The sequence below is a fragment of the Protopterus annectens genome, chromosome 3.part1 (genome assembly GCF_019279795.1).
Source record: "Protopterus annectens isolate FY-2018-M chromosome 3.part1, PAN1.0, whole genome shotgun sequence".
In the NCBI taxonomy this organism is placed as follows: Eukaryota; Metazoa; Chordata; order Ceratodontiformes; family Protopteridae; genus Protopterus; species Protopterus annectens.
In genome coordinates this window covers 215713259-215725576 of record NC_056732.1, presented here as the reverse complement: position 1 = coordinate 215725576, position 12318 = coordinate 215713259, and positions in this window count along the sequence as shown.

Genomic DNA, 12318 nt, shown 5'->3' with positions numbered 1-12318 from the left:
TATCTGGCTAAAGGTTTTGAACACATGAAGCAATGCTAACATCTCTTTTACATTTATATTTTTCCCTTTGGGAATAATCCCATACTCCTACACTTTGAGGTTCTGTGTGAAGGTTCTCCAGGCTACCTTCAAAGCATCTGTCATAAGACTCTGGTGCTTTCATAGGTTGGTACTAGGCTATCGGCCCTAGGGCCTATGCAAGCCTAGCCATAACAATTCCCTGGATATTTCTTCCCACAATATTTACTTCTCTGGGCCCCTGTCTAGCAGGGTGACTGACATGATTCCCAGGGTGAATTTCCTATCTCCCATACAATCAAGGTTCCTTTTGAAGAGGGCCAATGAGGCACACTGCTTGACATGTATAGGCAGTCTATTCCAGAGTATGGGGAGTCTCTGGGTCAGGAACCTATCCCTCCAGCATGTTTTGCTCATTGTGATGACAAGGTTTAGATCCCTGGAGCGTGTGGCTCTGAGGGATTGGGATTTCTTTAAGTGGAGCATGTCCAACAGCTCAAGGTTTGACATGGCCTTGTATGTTAAGCAGAGATCACCTCTGAGTAGACGACATGCCACACAGTATAGCTGCAATTTTTTTAGACAGTCAGCATATGGCATTCTGCTTTAGGCCTGTGATTCTTTTAATGAGGTATTTCTGTGACCTTTCCAGCTGTTGCAGATGTCTTGCGAGGTGCATACTAAACGGGGCATTATACTCTATAATGGGTCTAATGAGGGATGAGTACAGTGGGACAACGACGACCTTTTTTCTGTATGAAAAGCCCTTAGTGATGAGGTGTGCCAAATAGAAGGATTTCCTGACTGTTGTGGCGATGTGGTTATCGAAAGTGAGACCACTGTCCACCTGTGTCCCTAAGTCTCTCATCACACTTTCGATGTTTAGTGTCCTGCCACCTATGTGGTAATTCATGGGTACATGTTTTTTTTCAAAGGGGATAACTATACATTTCTTGGCATTAAGCTTGAGCCCATGGCTCTGGCACCAGGCATCTGTTTCTGTAAGGCCCTTTTGTAGAATATCCACATCATTTGGGGATTCAATAATGGCTCCCAGTTTGCAGTCATCTGCAAACTTTGTTAGCCAGAGTACCTTAGTGTTGGCCTGTACTTCAGAGAAGTAGATGCCAAACAAGAGTGGTCCCAGGACTGAACCCTGAGGTACTCCACTTGTCTGGAGCTGGATTTGGAGTCAGCTACTTTTACAGTCTGGGTTCTGTCAGTAAGCCAGTTGGCAACCCATCGAGTGACGTAGGGATTTATGCCCAGCTTAGTATGTTTATCTATGATTTCAGAGTGGGGGATGGTGTCGAAGGCTTTGGCGAGGTCCAGATAGGCTGAGTGGACCGCTTTACCCTCATCCACAACTCTGGAGACTAATTCGAAGAAGTCAATCAGATTCAGGAGACAAGATCGGCCCTTCACAAACCCAAACTGGGTGGGGTCCAGTGTTTGAAGGTTGCCAGTGTCTTTGTTTATAAGTTCCATGATAATGCGTTCCATGCCCTTGCAGATCAGGCTTGTCAGACTGATGGGACGGTAGTTCCCGGGAACCAAGACGGATCCTCCCTTGTGGAGCGGGATAACTGTAGCTGTGCGCCACTCAGTGGGCACGAAGCCTGAGGTGAGGCTATGATTAAACATGATACTTAGGTGAGGTGCCAGTTCATTTTGTAGTTCATGTAGTACACAGCCTGGGATGTCATCTGGTCCCACTGATGCTGTAGTCTTAGCTTTGGAGAGTGTGGTTTCTACCTGTGTGGCCGTGATTATCGGAATTTGGCAATCTTTTGGTATTGAGATGGGCCCTTTAGGGAGTGAGAGGGGGGTGAAGTTGGCACTAAATCGATCTGCCAGGATATTGGCAATATCCTTGGGATCAGTATATTTAATGCCATTCTGTTGTAGCTCAGAGCAGATCTGATGACTGTCATTTAGATTCTTGACATAACTATAGAATGCCTTGTGGTTGTCTTTGGAATCTTTGGCAATGTTATTTTCGTAACTAGCTTTTGAGGATTTTATGAGGCATCTCAGCCTCTTACTGAGGCTGGTGAGGGAGTTTTTTGCATCCTGGGATTTTCCTCTTTTCTGCAACAGTTCCTTCCTTCTGTTGTATAGTTTTTTTATAGCAAGGGACCACCAGATTGGCATGCCTTAGTGCAGGATTCTGCAGTCGAACTTCCAGATCCCATCTGTGTGGGTGTTGTGAAGTTCGTCACTTCTGACTTCAGTAGCATGAAGTTGGCTTTGGAGAAGTTTTTTAAGGAGGTTTCCTTACTGGGGGGTGGGAGTGGGATGTGGATGTCAAAGGTGATTTGCTTATGGTCAGATCCCCTTTCAATGACACCAGAAGCTTAGCCAATTGTTGAAGTCAATCATTTTGTCCTTATACTGTGGTATCATTCTGGGCAAAGGCAGGATGCTACTCAGGGCTACGGTCATACTTGCCTGGGTCACATGATCCAAGAGCTCTTCCATGTCTCTTTTCATGTAGTCCAGGGAGGTAGGTCTCAAGTCATTCACTCCAGCATGGGCAATGACAGAGTCTTCTTTGTACTTGTTGAGGAATGACTTGAGTGCATGCGTTATGTGGCGGATCCTGGCACCCAACAGACAGCGGACTGTAATTTTCTCCTTGTTCAGCCTGGTTAGTGGGACATCAGTGTGCCCGACTACAGAGTCACCTATGACTAAAGTGTTGGGTATATTGTCTTAGGGGCTGTTGTTGGGTGGCACACTGGTGTTGTGAGCTATGTGTCACTTTGGTTGTGACCGGTGTTTGTTTGCGTTTCGGAGGTCCTTGTTGCTTGGGCAGAGAGCATGGCATCCACGTGTTCAAACTGCTCCATCTGGCCAGGCATTCCAGTTCTTTGACTATACAAAAGAAGGACTGGAAACATTTCTTTTAATGATGGTGTGTTCAGTCCAAGTGGACTTTAGGTACCACTGGAGCTTTTATATATGTAGCCTGGTTGAATATATCATCAGAATGATGTTCTGACATACTCTTACTGTAGTTTGTTCCTGCAAGCTGAAGGAAAAAAGTCTAAGCTCTCCATTTTGCCTGGGGTCAGGAAGGCCTTCTATAGGCTGGCGTCTACCACATAGCTTTTAAAAAATACTCTCTGAAGGGCAACAGGCTTTATTTTTGCAAGTTCAGTGTGAACCACAGTTTGTGAAACAGATTTATTGTTATGTTTAGGGCGCTGTTCATCTCTTCCCTAACATTGCATGAATGAGCAGTCATCCAAGAATAGAAACACACAAATGCCTTTGTCCTAAAAAAAGGCAATCAATGGAGCCAGGCATTTTGTAAAGACTTTGGGTACAATAGCTAAATCAAAAGGCAAAGAATTTAACTGGTATAAGATAGTGCCTGCAAAGAATCTAAGAAAAGCACCTGCAGTTCTGACAGTAAAGGGATAGTCAACAACCATCTCTTAAGTCTGCTACGACCATTAGTGCTTTTCAAATCAAAAAAGGTAACAGGGCCTGAAGGTTTATCATCCTGAATTTTGGCATCTTTATGAAATATGTTTAATTTGGTCAGGTCTACTGTGGATCTCCATCTACCCTCCTTCCTGGGTACGAGAAAGAGTCTGGAATTGAAGCCAATGTTTTGCTCCTGAAGACAGACTATGTTTCTATAACATTTTTTTCCAAGAGAATAGGAGGAATAAAGAAGTGGTGTACTCAACATAACATTCCATCTGTGTTGCCCATTTTCATTCTTCCTCAAACTGTGGGTTCGGATCTGATCCTTGGATCCCACTGCAATAGCCTGTGGCAACCAAAAAGCTCTCGAGCTCCTCCCTTACCCATAATGCACCTTTCCCAAGTTATCTCAGATCTTGCTTGCTGATAGAGAAATATCTACACATCACTATATATAATACAGGGTCTACTTCAGATAGTCTAATGGCCATAACATCGACACGCATATGGCCGAGATGAAAACAGTTTCTTCACATCATCAAACCCCCCCCCCCCAATTTTTTTTTTGCCGCAGCAGGGGGGGGGGGGGGGCTACACCACCCTGCACCCACCTACACCCCCTTGCTACTTAAATATGCCAACTCCAAGATCACACTTACATTGAAGCGAATGGGAATTTTTCCCTACAGCAATCTCCATGCAAATGGTTCGATGTAGTGAAGAAATTATGTTTTCATCTCGGCCACATGTGGTTCGACATTATGGCTGTTCGACAATCTGAAGGGAACCCGTAATATACAAATCACTCACTTTTTAGTAGTCCAAAGGTAGAGGGTTGGTTGTTGAAGAATGAAAATGGACAACAGATGGAACATTAAGGTGAGTACATAACTCCTTTTTTCTGATGATGTCAATTTTCATTTTGTCCTCAACCTGTGGGACAGAGTCCCCAGCTACCCTAGATCCTGGGTGGACTCAAGGACATTCCTTAGCACCACTGAACCAAATAATTCTCTTCGCCTGGAGACCAAGTCCAATTTATAATGGGTAATAAAGGTATGGGTGGGTAGCCCAAGTTGCGGGTGTACATATATCATCCATGGACGCTCTAGCTTGAAATACTGGTAAAGTCACTGTGGCGCTAGTTGAATGGGCTCGCAATGGTTTTGGTAAATTAATACCTGGTTTACTGTAAATGAATGAAATACAATCTGTAAAATCCATCTAACCAATGTTACTTTGGTCACTGGTTTACCCAATCTTACTCCTGAGAAGGAAACAAACAGTTGGTCAGATTTCCTGATATTTTTTTTGTTCTATGAAGGTAAAAATGCAATTGTCTGTGAACATCTAATAAATGTAACAAGTACTCACCTTCATTAGAAAATTTAGGAAAAAATACTGGTAAATTGATGGATTGGTTGATATTTGTGTTGGATACTATTTTAGGTAGAAAGGATGGGTTAGTACATAATGTAACCTTGTCTTTACGAAAGATCAAATATGGTGGTTGTGACAATATCTGAAATTCTTATTGCAGAGGTTACGGCTACTAAAAATATAGCTTCTCAAGAAAAGAACTGGAGATTACATTTAGCTGATGGTTCAAAAGGAGGATGTAGGATTGCTTGTGACACCAAATTCAGGTCCAAAGGGGGAGTAGGGTCTTTATAAGAAGGCTTTAGCAAGAATTCCTTTCAGAAAGGCTTTACAGAGCTTGTGTGAAGCAAGTGGGGAACCCTGAAATCCAATATGAAAATTGGAAATTGCAACTAACTGTACCTTGATTGTTGAAGGAGCTGCTCCTACATTAAACAGCTGGGCTAAAAAATCAAGGATACTATGGATCAGAGCAGAGAAAGGCTCCAGATAGTTTCTTCCTCCATTTACTGGAGTACAGTTTACATGTAGATGATTTATGGCAAGAAAAAAGTATGTGACAGACTGGAGAAGAGAGCTTAGGTTGTCTGGCCATCAATGAAACTGGAGAAGTCAAGCAGTTAAGCCTGAGGTTTGGAATGTTTGGATGAATCATACTGTCAGGTGAGACAGGAGGTCTGCAGTTGGATCCAGAATCCATGGTTGTTGAAGTGAGTGAGGCCAAAGGAAGGGGAACCAAATCTGTTAAGGTCAATATGGTGCAATGAGGATTACTTTGCTCTTCAACCTGCTTGCTCTCTGCAGAAATTTCGAAATTAAGGGAGTTGGAGGAAAGGCATAAAGGAGACCAGGAGGCCAACTGTGAACAGCAGTATCCCTCAATGATTCCCCTCATGGGGGGATCAGGGCAAAACAGCTGCTGCATTTGTTGTTTAGGGAAGAGGCGAAAAGATTGCAGCAGGACTGGACCCATTTGTGGAATATCCTTTCCGCCAATATCTGATTGAGGGACCACTCGTGAGGCATAAGAATGCATCTGCTCAATTTGTCTGCTAGCACACTGGACTTCGCCGGAATGTGCACTGCTATTAGAAAGTGGTTGGATGAGATCCATCCATTGCCACTGAGCGATTCTCGACACAAGGTGTAGGATGCAGTTCCTCCTTCATTTGTTGAAATACCAGACTATTGACATGTTGTCCATTTTAACTGCAATCATCCCCAAGGGGAGAGCATTCTAGAAAGCCTGCAAAGCTAGAAGCACTGCTTTCATCTCTAGGACACTGATATGCAAAGCTGGCCTCTTTGGATGACCAAAAGCCTTACACTGTATTCCCAGAAAATACTTCCCAGCTTAACTAGGAAGTGTCCATGGTCACCATGGCCATGGGCTGAGGGGGAATAAATGGACGGGCCTTGCTGAATCATCTTGGATTGAATCCACCATGAGAGGTCTCTCTTGCATACATTCGTGATTCTTATCTGGGTTGACAATGGTTGGTGGAGAATGGACTATTGTGCTGAAAGTAGCCACTGAATGATTCTCATGTGAAACCTTGCCAGGGGAACTAGAGTTATTGCCGCCGCAATGGACCCTACAGCCTTAAGAACCAGTCACGTGGAGACTTTTGTACTGCAGATTATTTTCTTCACTTGTGATCTGATAGTTTCTACTCTTGGGGGTGGGGGGGTGAAATGCTACTGTTTGTCTTGTGTTAAAGAATTCCACCTATGAATTTCACACACTGTGTGGGCTCTAGAAAGCATTTCTTATAACTTATAGTTATCCCCAAAATGGAACACATCTGAAGGGCATTGTCTCTTGCTTGCAGTAGTTGATGTCTGGTCAGAGTGGTTATGAGACTGTCATCCAAATATGAAAACACCCGGAATCCTTGGAGTCTCAAATGAGCTGCGACTATTGCCATGCACTTGGTGAACACCCTGGGGGCTATAGTGAGACCAAAGGGCACAGCTCTGAAATGATAACGACTGGTTCCCAGATAGAAGCGTAGGTACCTTCTGGATTGCCTGTCCGTCCTTATGTGGTAGTACACATCCACATCCTGAAGGTCTATAGAGTACATCCAGTCGTCCTTTTCCAAGAATGGAATTTAATATGAGCATCTGGAACTTGCTGCAAACAGATTTATTTAGTTTGCCAAGATCTAAAATTAGTCTCCACTCCCATTTTTTTTTCTTTTTGTACTAAAATAAACCTTGAGTAAGTTCCGGATTCTCTCTGGCCTGGGGGTCCTCTTGGATGACTTTTTCTAGCAGCTTCTGTACCTGAATAGCTGCTTCTTACCTCTAACTAGGTGAAACATCAGGGCTTTTTTTGTACTGGGGAGGTGGAGAACAGAAAAGTGTAATGTTAGTGCTAGTCAGGCTTTCTGGTGCAGGGAAAGTCAACCCCCAATTGCCTCCAAAGTACTACAATCATGTCTCCTTTCAGGAGAGCTGAAAGGGTCTTCCAAAGAAAACGGGTCTCTTGGTGCTTGGTTTTGTAGGCCTCCTCTGCCACAAGGACATCTACCCTTCGAGTTTCCCCCCTCTGCCTGTAGTTGAACTACCTCCACATGCATCTTGAAAAGGCCCTTCAGACTTTTTGAACCACATTTTTCGACTATTATGATTCCTGGTAAAGAATCTCTGAGGAGTGGAAAAACTATGCCCACGACAGATAGGGTCCCTTCCATCCTTCTCACACCTGGATAAGAGAACTCTCACTGCAGGACCAAACAGAGAAGTGCCATCAAAAGGAGCAATAATGAACGATGACTTTAAACGCTCTGCAAAATCACATAAGTGCATCCAGGCATTCCTCCTGATAAAAATGTCTGAACCCGCTGCTCGGGTCGTCCCTTCGGCTACATAAGAGATAAGCCTCACTGAAGAGTTTGAGATGGACTGCAGGGTGGCCAACTGAGAAGAGACCGATACTTATACTTCAGATACAGATCCTGACAGGGTATCTGAAAAATCCTTTATCAGATACCTTTGCAATCTCATAAATGTATTCAGTTCAAAATCCTTAGTGCGAAGGTCAATGAAGCATAAACAAGCTTCCCAAACCTATCCATCATCCAAGACTCCCTGGTTGGGAAGATGAATAGAAGAATTTTCCTCAGCTAGTTCTTTCCTGATGGCTGCTGCCAAGACCATGGCATCTACTTGTACACCTTTAGTCAAAAAGTGTTTATCATCTGGAGCTATAATAATTTTATCTGGTCTCTAGGTATCGGTTCGAAGGTGCCGGGAGACTTCCATGCCCACTGAGAGATCAATTCCAGAAGCTCATCACTGGCTGGAGTCACCTAGGAGGTAGGTGGATGATTACTAAAAACTGCCAGGTACACAGACTCCTCGGACGAAGGATTGTTGGTCTTCCAGTCACCTCTCTGTTTTAGGACTTCCGGATAATGTCTCCTTTGCAGATATCTTAGAAGTGACCCTGGGGACCCTTCGCCCTCACCGAAGTCAGTCTTTGGTGACTGATTCCTTAGTGGAGTCCAGGTGCTTCCTCTTGCACATCCTCTTCTTACAGGCCTCCTCAGTGGGATGTTCTGGGGAGGTATCAGAAGTGGTGAGGATACCCTGCTGGGAAGCCTGGGGTTTCGTAATGTGCTGTCCCCTATGGAAGACCAGAGCGAGAAGCTGTAGGCAGAGATGTCAGCAGTGAGAGTGGGAGATCTGATGAGGTAGGTACTGCCTGAGCTGCTGAAGACATGGCTCTCTCCAAAGCCTCAAAGGCTGATTGCCCCATAGAAGAACAGGACTCCAGATCTGAGAGGGGATGCCTCTGGACCATAGTCCCTCCCTGCCCAGAAGATAATCTTCCAAAAGCTGAAGCCAGGGCTGAGCTGGTCTAAGTCGAGGTCCCAAGGTGTAGAGATGGTCTCGACTCCAAGATTTTCAGAGACAACACCTTGGAGCTGACAAGGCCGCTACAGTTCTGATAGGTCTCTAGCTCCGACTGAGCCAAAGAGCTCAGAGCAAACAGTGGATCCAAGGAGAGGGAAATTCTTGGATTCATGTAGATGGCACCAGGTGGTTTGGATCCAATAACTCTTGACGCCAGGGAATCTTCTTCACTAGTCTCTTCACATCATCTTCAGTGAGGCTCCTAGTAGAATGAGTGGATATTGCTGAGGGTGACTTTGGTCTCACTAAAAATGGGACTAGATCAAATGAAGGGGGAGTATTGAGTCCTTGGAAGGTATTGTGGAGGTGGAGATAAACTTTCTATCAGATCCAAAATTATCAGCTCTGAGCAGTTCTTTTTCTTAAGGTGTGAAGGATCTGAGGAAATAGATCCAAAGGTCTATGCTTTTTGGCTTTCTGATCCAATGAAAGAGTCTAATCTGATATCTTAGACTTTTTAGCAGTTGGATCTGATGAGAATCTGGAACCGAAACATGTCTTTTTTTTTTTTCCTTTGTCTGACACTGTTGAGGAAGATGACAGGGCTGGCTAGTCCAGATTTGTCCTTTTACGATTTTTGTACAGAAGCTCCAGAAACTGCCTCACAAAAGGAGGATGGCAATAAACTTTATTAATTTATTTTTCCATTCAACTAAGACCCTATACTTGAAAATGTGGCAAATCGCACAGTCCTCCTGAAGATGCAGAGGACCAAGGCAATAAACACACAGCTTATGCGAGTCACTAACCGGTATTTTGTAGCCGCATTTGGCATATTTTTTGAAGCCAGCTAGTTTATCTTTATCCTTTTCTTTGTCAGCCAACAATGGTAAAAAAGTAACACACACACAGGTGTAAAAACGGATACTAACAATAGTATTACTAGGTACTTTGGCATTAAAGAAAGGAAGAGTATGTAAAAAGTCAGTAGAAGTCATAAAAGGGGAAATTCAAGTTAGTCGCTAGGTAGAGACAGACAAATGAACAAGAAGAGAAGCTGTTTTAAAGAATCCTTAGAATGTTTTAAAAAAATATACTGAAAATAACACTTTACTTGCTCGAGACCTACTGGTGAACCACATCTTCGCGAAAGCAGTAAACGAAATCTGAGATAACTTGGGAAGGGTTCATTAAGGGAGGAGCTCAACAGCTTTTTGGTTGCCATAAGCTATTGCAATAGCACAGTTAGATCTGAGGATGAGATCCGAACCCACAGGTTGAGAATAGAATGAAAATTGACATCATCAGATCAAATGACTCTTAACAGGAGGAGGGATTCCTGCAATGTGTGGAATATTTTCCCCTTGCAATCTGTATCATTCTTAGGCAGTCTGTACTACCAAGTTGACCCTTCTTATGAACTCCCAAACTGGAAGTCATTGAGAGATTGCTCCTCCTGCACTACTTCTGTTGGAGATTTGGGGGAAGGGGATGCGAAGGAGGGAGTACTTCCATGTAGTCACAGCTGTGTCCTGTTAGAGGGAATGGCTATGCGCTCCCCCAAGGCTTTTCCTTGATGGCTCCCTGGCATTTCTTCGTACCTTGCCCTTTGTCTTTTGTTGGTTTACCCAATCCTTGCTTGCAATAAAAGGGAACTAGCTTGGAAAGGTAATTCTTATACTAAGGTATGTGGGCAGTGATTCTGTTTAACACCTTGCATTACTTAACCTTTTCTCTCAAGTATTTTTGAGCACTTCAGATCTTGGGCTCCCAAACAACAAGGCCTTGACAAGAGGAACATCAAGGAGCTATGCTTAATCATCTAGCAAGAGTTGTACCTTCAGCCAGGCAAGCATATCATAATAATTTCTAACAGTTCTGTCCCCAAGCTAATATTCATACCTTTGCTATTTTCCTGCCTAGGTGATCCAGGACAGCCATTTGATACTCAGCCACACATTTCGGGCAGATGGTAATGCTGCAGGCCACAGGAGCACACATAGTTTTTCTGAAAACTGTTCAAAGTCCTACTCTCTTTGCCATTAGAAAATTTATTAGAAGCAGGAACACACTTGGAACCTTTTTCAGGATGCATGGACGCCAAAGCTGGATGTGCCACTGGATTCCTACACAGTATTTTGCAGGATTCTTGCTTCCTGCAAAGCCTGTCAGGTGCCTCAACTGCAGGGGACCAAGTCCTGTTGCTGGAGAGATGGACAGAAAAACATGCTCCAGAACTGCCAATATTACAGCCACTGGTTTGGAAGCATCTTGGTACAAAAAGTCAATATACATCTTCTGCACCTCATATGTCTCCCTACAGTCACATCTGAAGAAGCCATTCTTTCTAGTGATGGTTTCTCCAAAGGAGTACTTATTCGAAGGGGAATCCGAAAATATGGCATCTTCAGTATCTGTATCAAAACCAAGAGGAAAAGACATACAAGATAAGCAGTCTACTTCGATACCCCACTTTCCTGTCAGCTCTCTCCTGAAACGGAAGACTGATTCGTCTTCCTCTTTGAAGAAGGAACTCTAGAATCGGAAGTTTCAACACCTTGCTGAATGGCCATTAATGCATTCAATATCTTGAGCATGAGTGAACACTGTTTACTGGCAGCCTGGAAAACAATGGAAGATCCACCAGGTGCCTGCATGGTAACAGGAGAAGAGATGTGTTTAATTTTTTTTGTCTATTCTTTAAGGAGATGCCTGTTCTAGAAGTCTTGCTTTGTGTGTGGGAGGCTTCACTTCTCCACCAAAGCTCTCAACCTCTTACTCTAATCAAAAACTTGGGTAACCTGCCATCCCTCTTTGAAACAACAATCTGGGCCTAATTCGTAGTCCCCAGGATTGAGCATCTAAGGTAGAATTCTCCTGCAAAACTGGTCTGGTGAGATGTACCTTGCTCGGCAAGCATAGAAGCCTGTAAATGGACATGGCCAGTAGCCTGAAGAACAGCAGGTGTTCAGTCCAGTGACTGGAAAAGCACTTGACCAGAACCAGTGCATCAAGCTAAGGCCTCAAACGTCTCCTGTTCAAAGTAGTCCTGCAGGGAACAAAGCCTAATTCAAAGTTTTTGGGGATGAATCCTTATCAGATATCACTCTTCTGTCCACAGTGGTCAAAGTTAAAGAAAAGAGAGCAAATGCAATAATGTGTGTGTGGAATCTGTGTGACTGAGCTATCCTTTTTGGGCCCAGACATTAAGCTAATAAGGAATATAGTCAAGAGTTACAAATACCAAACAACAGTAAAACAAAGGGAAAAGTTGAGGTACTTCTCTGATTCAAAGAAAGACCATGTGGCTGATAAACAGACGCTGCTATTAATACAGAGAGTTTCCTGGCATCTCTGATAAACTGCAGTAAAAAAGGCAGGAGATGGGCATACACTACACTGAGGAGGATGAATCGTGAGCTGTAAAAATCAGCCTAGCAGCAAAGTCTCTGCAGTAAGAACTACTGCAACAGTGATATGAATAAAGATCACACATTGCATATATGATAAAATTCTACACTACAAATCATGTGTCAGTTATTTCTAGATTAAAAACCACATGGTAACGCTAATGCAACTAATACAGAATATGTAACTAACATAGAATTAAAACAACAC